General features: G+C 36.2%; 1 long non-coding RNA gene across 1 annotated transcript in view; it reads left to right on the top strand.

Annotated features, from left to right (window-relative positions):
• LOC122801272 overlaps positions 1-18,934 on the top strand; it is a 338,706-nt gene that overhangs the window by 169,764 nt on the left and 150,008 nt on the right. The window lies entirely within an intron of this gene.

The following is an 18,934-nucleotide window of genomic DNA, read 5'->3' as shown; positions in this document are numbered from 1 at the left end:
CCAGATCTCTTTTTCTTTTATTTCTACCCTATTTTTAAAATCCACTTTTATTTTTATCCTACTCAGTAGTTATAACTTCTGAAGAAATTTCTATCTTCTCTAATAACTCTTAAATAATTTCCACTACCAATTCCTTAAATTCCTCTCTTTTTAACATTTAGTGTGGAAGTGCCAGTGTCTCATTTCTACTTCATTACTCTGCATTGTTATCTTAGTTGCTATTGGCACGATCTGAAAGTTATTGATTGTGCGTTGAAGCTTTCAATAAAACGCAGCTGTTCCTGTGGAATATAATTTCTGTCTAGTATAGCCCAGTTTTTGTACCTTCAGGAATAATATGTAAATTCTCTCTGAGTTCCTCCTACTGAATTTGCATCTTCCACACCAAATATTTTCATACATTTCTTCAGAAATCTACCCTATTTTCCTTCTACGTCCCCCACATACATCTACAAAGTTGCAAATCAAATTCCAGTCCCCATCTATATATCTGCTTAAAGCTAATTATTTCTTCAAAAAAATTTTTAAGCTCCATAATGACAGTTTAGGTGGAATATAAATACATGTCAGCGTAATCCTCCTCCTCCCTTGACAGTAGCCCCTTACTACTACATGTCTATCATTATTATCTTTTTTCCTTTTCTATCACTATTGGAGCTCCTTTGGCAATTATAAGTACTCTGCTTTTCTTTTATCCCTGATACTCTGTGAATACCCATCCTGAAATCCTTCTTTTTCAAATTCACATGCTCACTTCTTTTTCAAATGTGTCTTGCTGTTTGTACCCTGGATTTCTTAACATAATTCAGTGCTCTTTCATTTTTGGCTATTCCTATGAGACCATTCACATTCCACAATAATATGGATAGTGTTGCCATTATAATATGAAGTTATTATTCCCACCTATTATATATGATAGCTTTTTAAATCTGTATTTACAGCTTTTGTGTTACATGCACCCATTAATGTTTAGCAGGTTGATCTTTTATACAGTTGTTTCTTGTCATCTTCATTTGAACCTATGTCTCATTTTACAAGACTTTTTGTCGTAATGAAAACTATTACAAAAGCACCCCAGAACCCCCTTAACTTATTAAATTAAAACAAACACAAAAAGCTATGTACACCTTCAAATAGCCCTCCTGATAGGAACAATTGTCCCAAGTCAACAGTTACACATACAGGCATTACCTAACCTAAAATTAAGATTATTTATGCTAAACACATGTTATAGCCTATGCTCATACCTAGACTAATTGCTGTCTGTTCTTGTCTTATCTTTACTCCCATGTGAAAAAAAACAGGTTGTAGGCTTTCATAAAGCATTAACTTTTAGCTTTAAAAAAGTGCTCTGGACTTTATTTCCTAAACCTGTAGTTAGCCTGTCTCCATGGAAGCATAAGAACAAATGGTATAGCTGTCCTCAGATGCAGACTTCTCAACTTATACTAAGCATTTATTTGCTAAATGAAAAATTATTGTTACATGCAGTGTTCTCTTACTTGCTTGCTTGCAATAAAATCTTGTTATTAGGTTAAGCCAAAGGCCTTAATCCAGGTATTGAACTATGCAAAAATAAGAGAAAACATATCAACTCTACATATATTATGATATGTGCAGTTTTGCACCCCATCCCCCAATTCAGCAACCCAAGATTACAACCTATTAACTTAAGCATGCTGTTGTCTAGCCTTTCTTCACTTTTGCATTGTAATGCCTACATTTCTTAAATCTACTTTAGTATCTTTATCACATACAAAAACAATTGAAATATGTTACTATGTAATATGCAATTTATATCATGAAATATTTTATACAAATGCTATTAAGAGCACAAATTGTTTTACTTGCCATTACCTTTTTCCCTTTTCTTCCCTTCCCCTTAGTGTCTTTCCAAGCATTGATAACATGAAGTGGGGCATATGCTTTTCAGCCCCCCTCCAAGTTTAACAAAGTTAACAAAAGCCCAGTCTTTCCACTTTTTCTTCTACAGCCATATTTTACAAATGTGATTGGTGCTTTATAATCTCACATTTATTCACTTATTTCAGTCTTGACAGTCTTCTTCCTCTTCATCTCCATCTCCCAACCCAAACTCCAGTTCAGGTCCAAGGTATTTCCAATTCTTTAAATCAACCTATGTGCTTTTTTCTGCCTCTCAAGCATTTTCCTTTGAACACTGGAAAAGTCTCTCTATGAACTTTATTATCAGAATAATGAGAAACAGACTTCCCTTCTGTTTGATGGCTCCCCTTTTGTTGGACAAACTTTTGTATTTCCTCCTTAACCTGTTCTACATCAAAAAATGACACTGATCCTCCAGGAAAAAATATTCTGAAGACAGCAGGATACAGCAGCTTTAATCTCACACCTGCCTCTCATCATTCCCTGATTGCTAGGATAAAGTTGCTTCTCTTCTGCCTGGTGTGCAGTGAATAATCATTTTCCACAAGCATGTGACTGTCTACAGTTTTTAAACTTTACCCTTCTGCCACAGTTTAGTCAGGATCAACTCTTTTTGCAAGTATAATTGCATCTTTACTAATACAGGTCTTGGCTGCTTTACCATGGCCGGGTTTAAAGCATTCACATGATGTGCCCTTTCAATTAACAAATCCTGCTGTGGAATACCAGTCCAGTTGCTTATTGGTGCTTTCATAAAATTAATACAGTCTATTTCTATGATATAGCAGAAAATCTCAGGTTTTCCCTGAGTGCTCTATCCTCAAACTCTACCATTTTTGAAACATCTCTTCTTGAGCATTGTCATATTTTTCTTCATTTTGATTTTTACAGTTTTATCAGTTCATCTGAAAAGATATTTAAAGCTTCTTCCATTTTTTTCCAGCCTTTGGTTATTTAAGTGGATATACTCCTTCAATGTTTCATTTATTTTTAATCAGCTCAGATCACATTTAATTTACGTTTTCATCTAAATTACTGCAAGCTATGTCTTGCACCAAAGCTGGAGCTTTCACCAATTGTTGCAAAGATTGTTCCCAATCAGTGTTTTCACTTTACTTTTTCTATCTGGTTTTCCTTCAGGCTCTGTAAGTTTCTTCTTTGCTGATATCTAGGCAGTGTGATTACTAGCCAATAACTGAAGTTAAACAACAAAAGCCAGGAGGTTGTGTCAGCATCACAGAAACAAATTCAAAAGGTAATCCACTGTATAATGTGAAGAAACCACCAATGACCACAGGTTAAAAACAAAAACTTATTTAAGAATCCACAACTAAGTGCTTTTAATTCTGAAGAAGTCACATTCATGTTGTAGGATGAAAGTGCTTAGTTGTGGATTATTTAATACATTTTTGTTTTTAACCTGTGGTTGTTAGTGGTTTCTTCACATTATACAGTGGCTTACTTTTTGAGGTCATTTTTGTGGTAGTGATATAAGGTACTGGCTTTTGTTCTTCAAGTTTTTTTGGTTCCTTGCTTGTGGCAGTAACTGAATTTACAAAAACTGGCAGAGTTACTGGTCCTTATCGCTCAGTTTTTTTTCACACTGGGAGAGCTGAAATAAAGCTTTTGGTCAGTGTGTAGCAATCCTGGAAGCCTCATTTGTCATTCTATTCTTGACCTCAGAACTTAAGACAGAGGCTGATGCATTTGATGGCTCCTACAAAAACAATAGGGCTTACATTTGTAGGACCATAGAGATTAGGAAATATGATTATCTTTTTTGTTTCATTTCCTCCAAATAGGTTAGAAGCAGACAATTTCCTTATGGATTGCAGCATTCCTAGTAGTTATGATTTTGCTCTTAAACCTCTTAAAGGTCCTATCTGAGCAGTGATCAGACATATCTAGATGGGCTGTAGCTCAACTGTTGTCTTTGGATTTGTTCACTAAAGAATGCTAAGTATATTGCCATTGTCAGGCTAGTGGGGTTTCGCTATGACAGTGCTTTGGCATACATTTGCTGTCCTTCTTCCATGCCTTAGATGTACTGTTTGCTTAGGACTGCAGAGACAGAAATGATGGAATGACTATACTACAGTTATATAATGTACTATCCATGACAGTGAAAGTTAGACATCATTTTTTCAGTACTAGCTTCCTCTCTCTCTCTTAGTTTCTCAGTTTTATGGTTAGTATTAGCAGGCTTGCGGGCTTATGTTGTTGTTGTCCTGGTGCCTTGTTTGTTTGAAGGCAGAATTGAGTGTTGGTGATGAAACTGTTTGACAACCATGATGAGTCTGTCTATGTCAAGAGTAAAAGATAACAGCCAGGCCCTACCTATATGTGGAGGTTGGGGTTGGGGTGGGGTTACAGAGTAGAAGGAGGTGCAGCACATTCAGCACTCATATGTTACTGGTCATTCTGTGCAGTCCCTGCGAGTGTGGAATGTAACTGTTGTTGTTACCATTGTACACTGCCGTTAAAGTTGCAGATCATTGTAAGCTGGTACTTTTTCATTTTATTGTAAAAATAATATTCTGAAAACAGACCCTTTTCTGTGAACTACCACAGGATTTCAGTCATATTCCTAATTGTAGTAGGTTGATACTACTGAAAAATTTGATATTAAAAGCTTTGTGGCAGGGGATTTGTTCCAGCCAGTGGAAGTTGAGTAAGGGGGATGTAATAGACACACTTTAGGAAAGTCAGATGTCCATTTACAAACCTTGACAGAGCTAGCTTCTGTAGTACTTTCTTTTTTCTCTAATAGCTCCTGAATAATTATCCGTACCCATTCATTAAATTCCTCTCCTTTTAACAGGTAGGTGGGGAAGAGCCAGTGTCTCATCTTTATTTCATTATATAGCATTTTTATCTTAGTAATTAATAGAACATGATCTGAAATAGTTATTGGACGTATGTCAGAATTCTCAATTAAATGCACATGTTCCTGTGAAATATAATTTCTGTCAAATCTAGCCCAGTTATTTTACCTTGAGGAATAATATGTAAATTCTCCTAAAATTCCTACTACCGAATTCACTTCTTTCATACCAGATATTTTCATAAATATCTTCAGAACTCTATCCTCTTTTGCTATATTTTCCCTTCTAGGCCCCAATATACATCCTCATTGTTTCAAATCAAATCTCAGTCCCCACCTATAAGAAATAGTTCTGCTGAAAGCTGATTATTCACCAAAATTTTTAAAGCTCTATAATAGTAATTTTAGGTGGAATATAAATACATGCCAGCTTAATCCTTATCCCTTGCCAGTAGCCCATTACTACCACAAATCAGCCATTATTATCTTTTTTTCCCTCTCCTATCACTATTGGAGCTCCTCTAGCAATTAATCTAAGTTTTCCTCTTTATCTTTGTCCCTGATATTCTGCTAACTGTCCATCCTGAAATCCCCCTTTTTTTATCAAATTCACATACTGATTTCTTTCAAAATATGTCTCCCATAGCAGTACTATTTGTACTCTGCATTTCTTAATACAATTAAATATTCTTTCCTTTTTATCTACACCTGTGAGACCAGTCACATTCCAACCTAATATGAAAAGTGTTGCCATTATGGGAAGAAGAAATTATTCCTACCTGTTATATCTGGCAGCTTTTTAAAATATATATTTCCAGATTTTGTTCTGTATAACAAATGACTTTGATCCTCCAGGAAAAATATTCTGAAGACAGCTAAATATAGCAGCACCCACTAATATTTGGCAGGTTAATATTTTGCACAGTTTTTCTTTTCATCAACATTTTAACCTATGTCACATTTAATAAAAACCCTCAAAAAAAAACCCTACTCAGAATACTGTATAACCTGTTAACTTACGACACAACTACATTCATTTTCAAATAATGAAGTTTAACCCTCAAAATAGGAACTGTCTCACACAGACAGCTGCTAAAACAGGTTAGCCATGCTAAGACACATGTTATTGCCTGTACTTCTACTTCCACTAATTGGTGTCTGTTCTTTTTTTATCTTTATCCCCTCCCAGATGTAAAACAACTTGCATGCTTTCAGAAAATATTACTTTTAGCCTTGAAGAAACCAGTTTCTTTTTTTGTTGTCCCTTTTCATCAACTTATCTCTATAGAAGTGTAAGAGAAAGAAGAAAAATGTATTCCCCTGTTGCAGTCTGAAAGACAATCTGAAACATTTCTTGCTAAAGGAAAACTTTTCATTACATTCAGTGTTCTCATATTTAGTTGTTTTGACTTAAAACTTGTTATTAGATAAAGCCAAGGGTCTTAATCCAGATATTCACTTATGCAAAAGTAAGAGAAAAGATATAAACTTTACATACATTATGATCTGTGTATGTTTTCAGCCCAATCAAACCTCAACAACCCAAGATTACAGCCTATTAACTTAAACATGTGTTGCCTAGCATTTCTTCTCTTTTTGCACTGCAATGCTTACATTTCTTAATACTAAAAAAGAAGAAACAATGAAACAAAGAGAAGAAAAAGAAGAAAAGTGACATCTATTTACATTAGTCAGTTTATCACATGCAAGAACAACAAAACATAGTTTACTATAAGACATGCAATTTATATTGTGAAAAGTTTCATAGAAATACTGTAAAGAAAAGAAATAATTTTTACTTACCATTACCTTTTTCATTCCTCTTCTTTTCCTCTCAGTGTCCTTCCAACCATTAATGACATGAAGTGAGACAAATGATTTCCAGTTCCCCACAAGTTTAACTAAGTCAACAAAAGTCAACTCCTTCCACTTTTTTCTTATACAACTGTATTTCACAAATGTGATTTATGTTTTACAGTCTCACATTTAGTCACTAATGTCTGCACTGCTGGTCTTCTTCCTATTCATCTCCATCTCTTGTTCAATTCCAAAGTACTCCTGATTCTTCTGGTCAACACCTGTGCTTTTCTTTGTCTCTCAAGCATTTTTCCCTTGAAATGGTGGAAAATGTTTCACTAGCCAAGTCTCTCTGTGTGCTTTATTATCAGAATAATGAAAAGCAGAGTCCCTGTCTGATTGATGGCTCACTTTTTGTTGGACAAGGTTTTGTGTGTCTTCCTTAGCCTGTTCTGCATCAAAAATGACTTTGATCCTCCAGGAAAAAATATTCTGAAGACAGCCAAATACAGCATCTTGAATCTCACACCTATCTATTGACATTCCCTGATTACTAGAGTAAATGTGTTTCTCTTCTGCCTAGTGTCCAGCGAGTATTTTCCATAAAAACTCTAGTCTCAAACTTTTAATACTTTGCCCTTTTGCGACAGTTTTGCCATGATCAACATTTTCTGCTGGTAGGTTTGCATCTTTAATATTACAGGTCTTGGCTACTTTCTCATGGCCAGATTTGGAACATACACATGGTGTGCCCTTTCAAATAAGAGTTCCTATTGTCGAATACCAGTCCAGTTGTTTATTTGTGCATTCATAAAATGAATGCAGTCTGTTCCTTCCAGTTTCTCTGGTACAGCAGAAAATCTCAGGTTTTCCCTAAGTGCTTTGTCCCCCAATTCTATCATTTTTTGATACATCTCTTCTTGAGGAGTCTTATACTCAGCCTTTTCTTCATTTCAACCTCTAATTTTTTCAGTTTCATTAGCTCATCTGAATATCTGTTTAAAGTGTCTTCCATTTTTCCAGCATTTGTTGTTTGAGCTGATATTCTCCTTCAGTGTTTCATTTATTTTAATCAGAGCACATTTGACTTATTATTTCCTCTAGATTACTGGAAGTCATGTCTTGCACCAAAACTGGAGCTTGAATTGCTTTTTGCTGAACAGTTGCAGTATTCTTCCAGGTCAGATTTTTCTCTTCATCTTTTCCAGTTTATTTCTTTCAGCCTCTCTTAGTTTCTTCTTTGCTGGCACCAGGAAGTGTACTTAGTAGCCAATAAGTGAATTTACTAAAAGTGACAATAGTTCCTGGGCCTTGTGTTTCAGTGGTTTTTTTTTCACACTGGGATAGCTGAAGATAAATTGCTGATAAGTATGTATTCATCTTGGAAAAACACTGAAAATGCATGTCAAGCAAAACACTGAAAAGGATCCAACACCTTCAGCTTTCCAGGCCAGATCTCATATACTGCTGCAGCCTTGCCACAGCAGAGCTATTTAATCATAACACTGACTTTATCTACAGAAATTGAACCAATCCAGACAACAATTTCTGGACTTGTTTCTTCAGCAGAAGTCATATCCATTAGATTCTGGAGTTCATCAAAGTATTCCTTTTAGTCCTGATAATGTTCCCTGCAGAGGTCAACATATCTTCATACTTGATGAAAACAGCCTGAACAAGGTCCAGTCCCTCTTTCCCCATATCACTGGATAGCTTGCCACAACATCATTATGGTCATCCAAATTTCATTCTTCAAGGTTTCACTAACATTCTCTCACACTTACAGTTTCACTTTACTGACTCCAGCAGCTGCTTCTTTTCTTTCCTGCTGTGAACCACTACATCCACGAGCATTACATGGAAAGGCTCTTTGCTGGGTTCATCTAGTTGGATCCAGGGTTGCAACCATGATGGACAGTGAGCATCTTTCAGTTATGGTTCTCTGCTGCCACCTCAACAGTTCCAATTTGATGACCAAGTACTTAATTTCCCTATGTCTATGGAAGAAGCTAACTCCTTTCCTACAAAAAAATTGGAGTGGCATTTGCACAACATCTTCACAATGTCTGGCTTTCTTTGGTCTTTGCAGCCATTGTCACCACTATTTCATCCAGTTCAGCATCAAGTGATGATCACTTGATAGCTCTGTATATCATTTATCCTGAGTGTCCAGAAAAGATGACCTTAGAAATGATGACACAATTGTAGTTGAACATTGTCTTTAGCTCAATGTACTCTGGTTCCAAGTAAACATATGAGTGTCCTTCTTCTCAAACATGGTATCTAATATCAACAATGCATAAGTAACACAGAAGTCCAAAAACAACATTTGAATTTATATCAGGAAAGAAGTTCTTCACAAACACACATCGCTATAGGTATTTCTATAATTTTCAATGTGTTTAAATCTCCTATTAGAACTACAAAGTCAATAGCTAGTACCCTAAGAAGCACTGGATTTATGACCCTCCAAGATCGAGTGCCCTCAGAATAGTTTTTTTGTACATATGTCATACACATAAACAATAGCGATTACTCAGAATAGCAGTTCGGTGGCACATATGTCAAAACAAAATGGAACGTATGTCATGTGTGCAACCAACAAGAGTTCTCCTTTCTGCAGCTTATAGCAACATTGACAAGACTATCTTCTCCTCTCCTGGTACAGACCCAAACTATATAACAGACACTTGATGCTTATAATTATCTCCACACTCACATAGGGGTCTCTCTCTACCATCAGCAGTAGAATAGGAGAGAGACAATTCTCCTTTGAGAAGTCCAGTTCAAGAAACAATGCTGTGTGTACATCTACGATCAGCTAAATCCAGCTATTACATTTCAACACCCCATACAAACTCTTGTCATTTTTTCCCTGCAGTGAGGTAATATTCCATCTCCCTGATCCAATACCTTTGCCAGGATCTTGTTCAGTGTTCATAGGGAAATGCATCCTGCTCTTCTCCACTGCTTGGCTGACACTGCACTCAATCCTTGCCACACCTGGGACCATGACTATGTCATGGTGGAATGATCTGCAAGTCACTGTTATCCATAGTGCTATGTTGCTTGGGCCTTTGTGCTTTCATTAAGGTCTGGCAAACTGGTCTGAAAATAGGAGGTCAGGTAAGTAGAACTCCAGAATGTTACCCCATGTTGATTCACTTAAAGAACTGAGAACCTTGCTGGGAGAATACATAGACTGACCCACTTAAGAAAAGCGGCCTGGAGGTGTTGTTCACTGGTGAGTTCCTACTGACTAATTGCCCCAGCTAGCCGAGTCTCAGCCTGAGAAATGTAAAAGAAGCCCTGCGGCTCACCACCCAGATATTAAAGGATGTTAATTATTAATATTGTTATAAAAGTATTCAGATTTTATAAAACAAACCTTCAGTTCTTTCTGAGGGATATAGTTACATAGCCATGCAAATTAGCATTCACGTGCCTACATGACCTCACAGTTTCCCCAGGTTTTGTTATTTTTGACCTTTATGGACTGTATTTAAAATGTTAAGGTAACACAAAGGCATTCATCGTATGCAGCTATCCTGACAACTGTCTTTAAAGCAGTGATCCAAGCAGTTATGATGCAATTTCAGCAGCAGGCTTGTCTATAAATCATGATCTAACCTACCAGTTTTACAGCCTCCCCAGTGAATGAAGCTTTGTATTATTGAAACATCTGTGTGGCCACCCTATTTGTCTTGCTTTGTGTATTTCACTCAAGTAATGCTCTATATTATATCATCACAACTTCTCTCCTTTGATCCTGTCACAGAGATGAAACAAGAAATCCAGCTTGCAGGCTCTCCTGACCCACATTTTGTTAAAAGTCTCAGGGAAAGGGCCCCTCCACTTCTGCCCACAAAGAATACAGCGCCAACGAAAACATTGCTACTGCATTTCTGGACTGTAGCTTTTCCGTTTTTGCCAGTTGTGTTGTTTCGCTACAACAGATTTCAGCTACCTGAACTGATGGCAATATAAAACCACATGTGAATACTTGCAGTCTCTGTTTTCTTTCCTGGCATTTACACTAGTGTAACCACACATACTATTTTAAACACCTCGATTCATTAGCAGCTGACAGGCAAGTAATGAATTAGTCAGTTGACAGTTCCTTTTTAAAAACATATTCTAACACATTTATTCTGTAATGGAAATGAGAATACATGAGGCAGTTACTATGGCGGTTTAAACGTTGGAAGCTGCAATGAATAATCGTGCAGAAATATCATTTATTTAGAGTGTCATCAACTCAGAAAGGAAAAATAGAATAGTACAAATGACTTTGGAAAATATTGCAGCTGCTGGCTTTTGTTTCTACGTATATAAAATGTTGATTCATATTTTCACTTTAGGCAAAATTTAAATCTGATTGTACAGGGAAAATACAGAAATTTAACATCCACAGCACATTAAAAAATACTAAGTAAATATAATGAAATGTTTAAAAAAAACATGTACAGTGGTTATTAAAAACTGCTACGTTTAAATACACGGGGGATATTCAAAAGCACAGACAGCATTACACAAAATAGAACAGTGATTGTAATACTAGAGAAAACTACTGCAGTGTACATTGTAAGCAAATTATTGCATAATGACCTGCAAATATGTATCAACATGCTAATGGGAGCCACTAAATATGCAAATGAAATCAAACATGACAGTGGGATTCAGAAACATATGAAATTAGTGTGATGAGACATAGGAGACATCTATTCTGAACCCCAGTATTTTCTAGTGTACAGGAGCTTCACTCTTGTTTTGACACTAGTAGAAATTACTTCATTATTAGTGCGGCATGTGTTTGTTGTTACCTTCAGAGCCAGTAATAATGATGTTGTGTGTTGTCACCCTGCATGTCACAGACAGGTCCCTAAACAGCTAACATGCCATCACTTCTATGGCCACAACACTGTTAAATGCTACGGCATGGATAGAGACACCAATGGGAGATAGCAGATATGCTGCCCTCCCACGGAATCAAGGAGATGTATGAAACGCCTGTTCCAGTTAACACAAAGGTTTGTGTTACATTAGTCAACCTCGCTACAAGAACTTTTCGATATCACAGAGGGGACATGTTAAGAGTTTTCTGAGTATTTGTTTTGCAAATCATATTCCATTTCCTTGATGTGGAACTGCAGCATATGGAAGGGCATATTTTTTTTCTGCATCATCTTAATGGATTTTCTTGTACAGCAGAGTTACATGGTAACCTTAGGTCATAGCCTTATCTTTTGCACTTCAAAATTCTCAAACCATCTGTGGAGTCTGGCCATAAGAATTATAGTGCTGTCTTTGTACCATTCAGACTCAAATGGTGACTTCATACCAGATTTGTGATTATCCTTTGGGATGGAATTTTACAAATGGCACTGCCCTAGTTTATGAGGTGGGAAACTAAGATAGCTATTACAACCTTGTGTTTTAGAGTTGCTTATAACTATGAAATCTGTGAGATTGCGTTGACTCTGATGAACACTTTCTCAAAATTGCATAATTTTTATGCATTTTATGTTGCCATTCAAAATATGTTGTCTATGGGCTCCCTCCCACCTTGTGATCTGTTTACTCCCATCTAATACTGTCCAGAAAAATAACTTCTTAAAGCAATTATAAAATCACCATTTGAGGCAGAATTTCAGAATGACATCTGCCATAATTCATGATATGGGGTCTAAAGATCCCTAACCTATAAATTGTTAAAGATGGAACAACTTCTCTTTCCCATATTTTTTGACGTGAGATGGGAATGTAAATGTTGCTACTCCTAAAAAACAGAAAACTTGCACAATAAGTTTCTGATGTTTAATGGAGGATTGTGTTTTGATAGTGACGAGAGTCTGACCTTTTACTATATGAAATATTTATGGTTTATCGTATGTGTCTTACTTTTTTCTATAGCTGGTAATAGACACGATTCTTTACTCATTTCTTGAAATGAGGAGCTAGTGTGCTGGTTAAACCATTTATTAATTTGTTAACCTTTCTGTTTTTTTTTTTAAGAATTATTCTTAGCTTGAAGAAGTCCCTTTTAGGAAGAATGAATTAAAAAGGTACCTTCCAGTTACTGACCAGCTACTGTGCTTTCAAAAGTTTTTGAAAAACAAAATTCAGTTACAAGATTGTTTGCGTAAGGTGGCAATCGTCTTCCTGAAACCTGTTATCATTTCACTAGGGATGGAGTGATGAAACAGTTTACTGTGATACGGGAAGAGATGATAGCAGCACGATGAAGATACTTTGTTGCCATATTTGGGGAACTTTTCGTAATGTTTGACTCTGTGGATCCTGCTACAGTTCTTAAGGCATGCTTAATGCCTTGATGAGTTTAATAACAAGTAATAATAATAATAGTGTATTTATGACTTTATGTTGGATACAGTACCCTGGAATGTTATTTATTTATTTACTTATATGTCTTTGTTGACTAGTTGTCCAACTAGGCAAAACCCATTTTCAACAGAGGCCTAGGGCAAAAAGCTCCACACTTAAGTTACACATGATGTACATTTATAATTACTGGGTAAAACATCTATACATGAGCTTATTTACATGGTTTTAAATATTTTTAAATATTTCTTACATGAGCATAACATTTTAACACAAAAAAGAAGGGAGAAAGTAACATAAATTGGCTACATGCAGTAACAGTTAATGTATTTATAGAATGATGGCTACAGGCGAAAGATCAAACGGGGGTGTTTTTGAGCTTAGTACTAATTTACAGACAGGCAAGAAGAATGCAACTTGGAGAAGTTATGTTAATGAGGAAGAAGATAAATGGACAGAGGAAGAATTGTAGTTAGTGGTGGGGTGTAAGAGAAGAAAGCATTTAGGAAATTAATGCGGTATGTGGAAGGGTGATAAAGTACGACAAGATTAGGAAGCAAAGTGACAGTAAGAGCTGGAGGAAAGTAATCTGAGTAAAACTAGCCAGGTAAGCAGGAAGAAAAGAGCCATCTTTGGCATGGGTGCTGTTTAAGCAAAGTTTTAAACTATTTAAGTTGTGGGGATTTCATTCCAGAGTTTAGACACATAATGGGAGTAGAGAGTCTCCAGCAGTGTTGAATGTCTTGCTGATACGTAGTAAAAGCTTACTACTAGAACAAAGGTATTAGTGGGTGAATAATACAGTACAGTATTTTGTAATGCCGGCCATTTGTCTGGGGAGTACAACAGGCTATGGGCAATGTTTGGGAGTTCAAGCCAGTTTAATTGTTTTAATGCAAGGCAGTGGTGTGTTTTCTAAGGTTGGTTGGTTGGTTGCAAATTTAGCTATTTTGTAGTAGCAGGAGGAGGTTTAATTGTATACTTAGTGTTGATATTTGTAAAAAATAGGGGAAGTATATCATGTAATATAGAAAAAAAGAAAGGAAGTATGTTGCTGCTAAGGTAATTCTTGCTTGATCTGTCAGGTAGTGTTTAGCCTTATAGTGGGAGCTGAGTTTTTGGTGAGTTTTCTTGATGGAATCAAATATGTGGTGATGAACTCTGTGGTTGTTATCAGCGATGACTCCAAGTAGTTTAGTCTGGCTTATGGTAACTATTTTGTTGTTATTACCTGAGGTAATATGAAATGTGTGTTTCTGATTAAGGTATTGTTTTAGAGTAAATAGCACAAGTTTCTTTTTTTTTTGGCATTAAGGAGCAAGTTAGAATTTTTCAGCCATATTTCAATGTCAGTGAATGATTTTTGAATGATTTCCTATAATTTTGTTATGGACGGGGCAGAGGAGACAGGGGTTGGATTGTCAGCATATTGTACAAGAGTGGCAAGTGTATAACGGTGTGAAGTTTATTTATGAAAATATTAAATAGAAAGAGGCTGAGTATTGACCTCTGGGAACACCAACAGAGACTGGTTGAAATGCTAAAAGATTCTGTTGCAGTTTAATTGCCAGTTGATGATTGCATAAATAACTGTGAAACCAGGAGAGAGGAGCTTTTGGTGACACTGTGTCAAATGCTTTGGAAAGGTCAAGGAAAAGTAAAAAACAAGGTTGTCCTCTTTTCTGTATTGGTTTACTGTGTTGGTGAAGTTGAGGAGGGCAATAGTAGTACTGTTGTTAGGCCTGAAACCGTGCTAGGTGTTGGAGAGGAGGTTGTGTTTGGTTATATATTTCATAAGCTGAAAGTGAATACATTTCTCAAGGATTTTAGAGAGGGGTCATAGGATAACAATAGGTCTATAGTTTATTAACTCTGTTGAAATGCCTCCTTTGTGAGGGGGTATAATAATGGATTTTTTCCAGATGGATGGGACATAGTTTTCAGTTATTGACCAGTTGATTAGAATGGAGACAGGTAAGGCTAGTGCTTCCTCACCTATTTTGAGGAGCTTGGTGGGAAGGTTATTGGCAGCTGAGGTTGTTGCTTTAAACTTGGCTAGTAAGTTTTTTATGCTTGATGTTGGGAGGGGCTGAAAACTAAAAAACAGTGTGCTGCTTTTGAGAACAGACCAAAGATGGAGGGGTGAAGTGAGGTGGTCATTGGTTAGTGGTAGTACTGACTGGATAAAATTAGTGTTGAACTGAGTGGCAATGGACTCGTTTTAAGTAGAAGACCAGGGTATAGTGGTATGGCTGGGGTATAATAGTTTGTTTGGCCTGGGGTTGTTTTTTTTTTTTTTTTTGTGATTACTGTAGTATCCATGTTTTATCTCTTTGCAGCATGAGCTGTTTGGTTTCTGTTGTTAACCATGGTGTGTATTTTATTTTATCCTTCTTGTCCTAACTGTATCAAAATCATTTAGAATTTTCAGGAAGGTGTAACTGAAGTGAGAAACTGCTTCATCTAGGGTCATTACTTGTAATGCATTCCAGTTGTAGTGGGATAGGGCTATAATAAATATCTTTGTCAAATTTGGTAAAATTGCGTACTTGTTTATAGATTATTTGTTTGGTTGAACCATGTTGTTGTCTGATTACATAGGTTGGGAGGCAGTCACTTACAGTATCTGGTAAGCAATGAGAAGATTTTATATTATGGGTTTTGTTTGTCAGTGTCCAGTCCAGTGTGGACAGCCTGTTAATGCTTTTGTTGATTCGACTGGTGGTGGAGCTTATAGGTGTGTGAAGACAAAAAGGTGAATAGAGTTCTTGGGGTTGCTTCTGTTTATGCAGTGCCAGTCTATATTAAGGTCACCTAAGATAAAGGTTTCCTGGAGGATGTTGTCAGATATCCAGTGTAAGATATTTTCTGCTATGGTAATGTTGTTGCCGGGTGGGATGCATATTGTTGAGATACACAGATATTTTGTTTGGTTGAATTTGAGGTATGCAATCAGAAGTTCATCATTATTAAATTTTGGGATATTTAGATGGACTGGAGTTATTTCTCAGTTACTTTTTATAATTAATAGCAATACCATATGCTCTTTTAATATTTCTCAACATTTTGGGTATGTTAAAACCTGGGAGAATAATTTCGTTGTCAGTTATTTTTTGTTTTAGCCAGGTTTCAGTGGTGATTAGAATGTCTGGAGGGTAAAAATGTAGACACGTATGGATATCACAAATGTTGTTGCAGGTGCTTCTGAGGTTAATGTTGAAAAGAATGAAGTTTGATTCATTACCTAATGGGAAAATTGTGTTGGGAGCATTGGAAAGTAATGAGTTGGCCATTGTGTGTAGTTGATGTGTGGGTCTTGGGTTAGGGTGAATATCTCCACTATGTTTCAGGATGGTGGTGGGGTGAGTAGAGGTATGGAGCCATTTGTATCTGTATCTGACTTTCAGTACTGCTGAATAACTGTTATTCTTATCTTTAATATATCTATAAGATAACAGATCTGAGCATGTATATTGGAAAACAGAAAGAAATAAAGACAGGGAGAGAAAGAGAGTTTTGTGATGCAATTTATGTGTGTGTTTGTGATAGAAGTGGGATATGATATGGGAATATTATGGTGGTTAGTGAAGTAGCTAGTGTTGTGACTGTACAAAGCAGTAACAACTGACTTACTGTCATTAGGAGCTGAGATGGTGAAGTTTAGATGGTGGGTAGAAGAAGGTGTAGGTTTGGTAAGATGATGGCTGTGTGGTAGATTAATGAAAGGAGTGTTGTGAGAGCTGTTGAGAAAGAGGTGTGGTAAAGGGTGGGGAGATGTTTGCTGGGGGTATATATATATATATATATATATATAGTTAAGGTAATGGAAAGGGGTTAGACTGTGTGCTGAAATCTGTATGGTATGAGTTTGTAGGCAGGGGGAGGTGAAGAAGTAAACAGTGTATAGATCAGGGAGGAGGCAAAAAATGGGTATTGATAAGAAGGATAGTAGTCCAAAGTAGTAGCTATAAGTAGTATATATATATATATATATATATATATATATATATATATATATATATATATATATATGTTATATATATATATATATATATATATATATATTTTTTTTTTTTTTTAATTATCTAATAGTGTGTGCATGTGTGTGTGTGTGTGTGTGTGTGTGTGTGTGTGTGTGTGTGTGTGTGTGTGTGTGTGTGTGTGTGTAAAGACATGAATAACAGTGTTGGTAAGCAGGGGTGTATATGGAAAAAAAGGGGTTGAGAATGTTTTTAAAGAAATGTTTAAGTCAGTGGAATGGGCTGCAGAAAGAATTGACAGAGGATAAAAATGTATATGTCTTTAAGGGGTGGGTGATACATGTTAAATTGTAAGAGGAGTTAAAAGGGAATGCATGTAAGGGTCTGAGGTGACTGGGGGATTGGGGGTAGAAGAGGACCAAAGCATGCAGAGGTAAAAAAATCACAGTAGCAGATGACAATCAGTGCAAGAAGGCAATTTTAGCATAAGTAATGATAAAGAGACCCATTTAAAATAATGTACATTGCTATTTATGGACTAAACATGCTTGGTTATTAGTTGGGGATATGCAAACTCATTCTTAGCCCAAATTAAATTGGCTAACAATGGACAATCTATTAAACTGTGTATGGGGGTAGTCACTTAGCCTGAACTGATGCAGTTGCATTTCCAAACAATTAACTGAGAAGAACATTTTTCAAGTATTTTGGAGAAGGGGGCTATAATTGTTATAGGTCTAAAGTTAGTAATATGTGTTGAATTTCCTCCTTTGTGCAGAGGAATAATGTGTGAATTTTTCCAGAGAGGGGGAATGTGGGATTCCTGGACTGACCTATTTATAATGACTGAGACAGGGTCTGCAATGCTATCTGCTGCTATTTTAAGGTACTCACTTGTAAGGTCATTAGCTGTAGTAGGGCATGGTTTGAGTTTGTTTTAAAAGTGTTTACATAGACTGTGGGCACAGGTTTGAATGTTAATGTGGATGTGGTGATATGTGGCTGCTGGGCAGGGTTAGGACTGGATATTGAGGAATCCTTGGTTAGGGGCACTATACTATCTCTGAAATAATAGTTTAACACTATTGCAGTTTTGAGTAGTGAATTATTGGGAGAGGGGTTAGGGTTGAATTTTTGGCCTGAATTTAAGATTTTTTTTAATACTTGGTTTGTGTTTACTATTGTTCTGAAAGTAGTTATAGTATAGTTTTTTGCCTTCATTTATTTGCTTTTTGTACAGTTACAGAGCCTTCTGACGTTTTTGAGATATTGTGATGTTTTATATTTTTCCAATTCTTTCAATGCTTATTAGCATTAATCTCTTTTTAGATAGCCAAGTTGCATTATTTGTCACTTCCTTGTAGGAGACACAAGGCTATTTAGGATATTTAGCAAAACTGTATTGAATTCATTTACAGGATCATCTAAATGGAGGATTTTAGGAAGTTCCAGTTAATAGATGAGAGGATAGTAATGAACATTTCTGGATTAAACTTGGAAAGGTTGTGTGTTGTTTTGTATATGTGCTGTTTAAGTGGATGTGTAAGATGTCTGGTTGTAGAGATTAGGAGATCATCATTGAGAGGGTCTAATATTGTACCTGTGGTGGTGGATTTGCTAGGATTTGATAGTAAAATCCAGTCTAATAAGGAATTTGATGTCATGCTATAACATGTGCGGCGATTGATTAGTTGTGTGAAACGATACAAGTTTATACTAGATTTAGGGGAATTAGAAGTTATATCCAACCAATTGATATTGACATCAATTAGTAGTACTTTTTTTGTGGAGTTGTTTTGAATATCCATTGTGGGATATCCTCCAGAAGCTCTGCTGAAATGAATTTTTGTAATAGTTTGTTGTACATGGAAATGTTGTAGTTGTTGGGAAATATTAAAGGAATGCCACTGCCTTTCCTCGTTATATGGTCATTATTGATGATATTATAGGTCGGGATATAATTTCTGAGTCGTCTATGTTGGGTTTAAGACAAGTTTTATTTAGATCGAGAATATCAGGCTTGTATTGGGTAATCCAGGCATGTAGTTCAGTGGTTTTATTTCTTATGTTTCTAATAGCAGCAGGT

Source organism: Protopterus annectens, chromosome 1.part0 (assembly GCF_019279795.1).
Source record: "Protopterus annectens isolate FY-2018-M chromosome 1.part0, PAN1.0, whole genome shotgun sequence".
Lineage (NCBI taxonomy): Eukaryota > Metazoa > Chordata > Ceratodontiformes > Protopteridae > Protopterus > Protopterus annectens.
The sequence above is the reverse complement of the archived record's forward strand: the minus strand, read 5'-3'. Positions and strand labels throughout refer to the sequence as shown.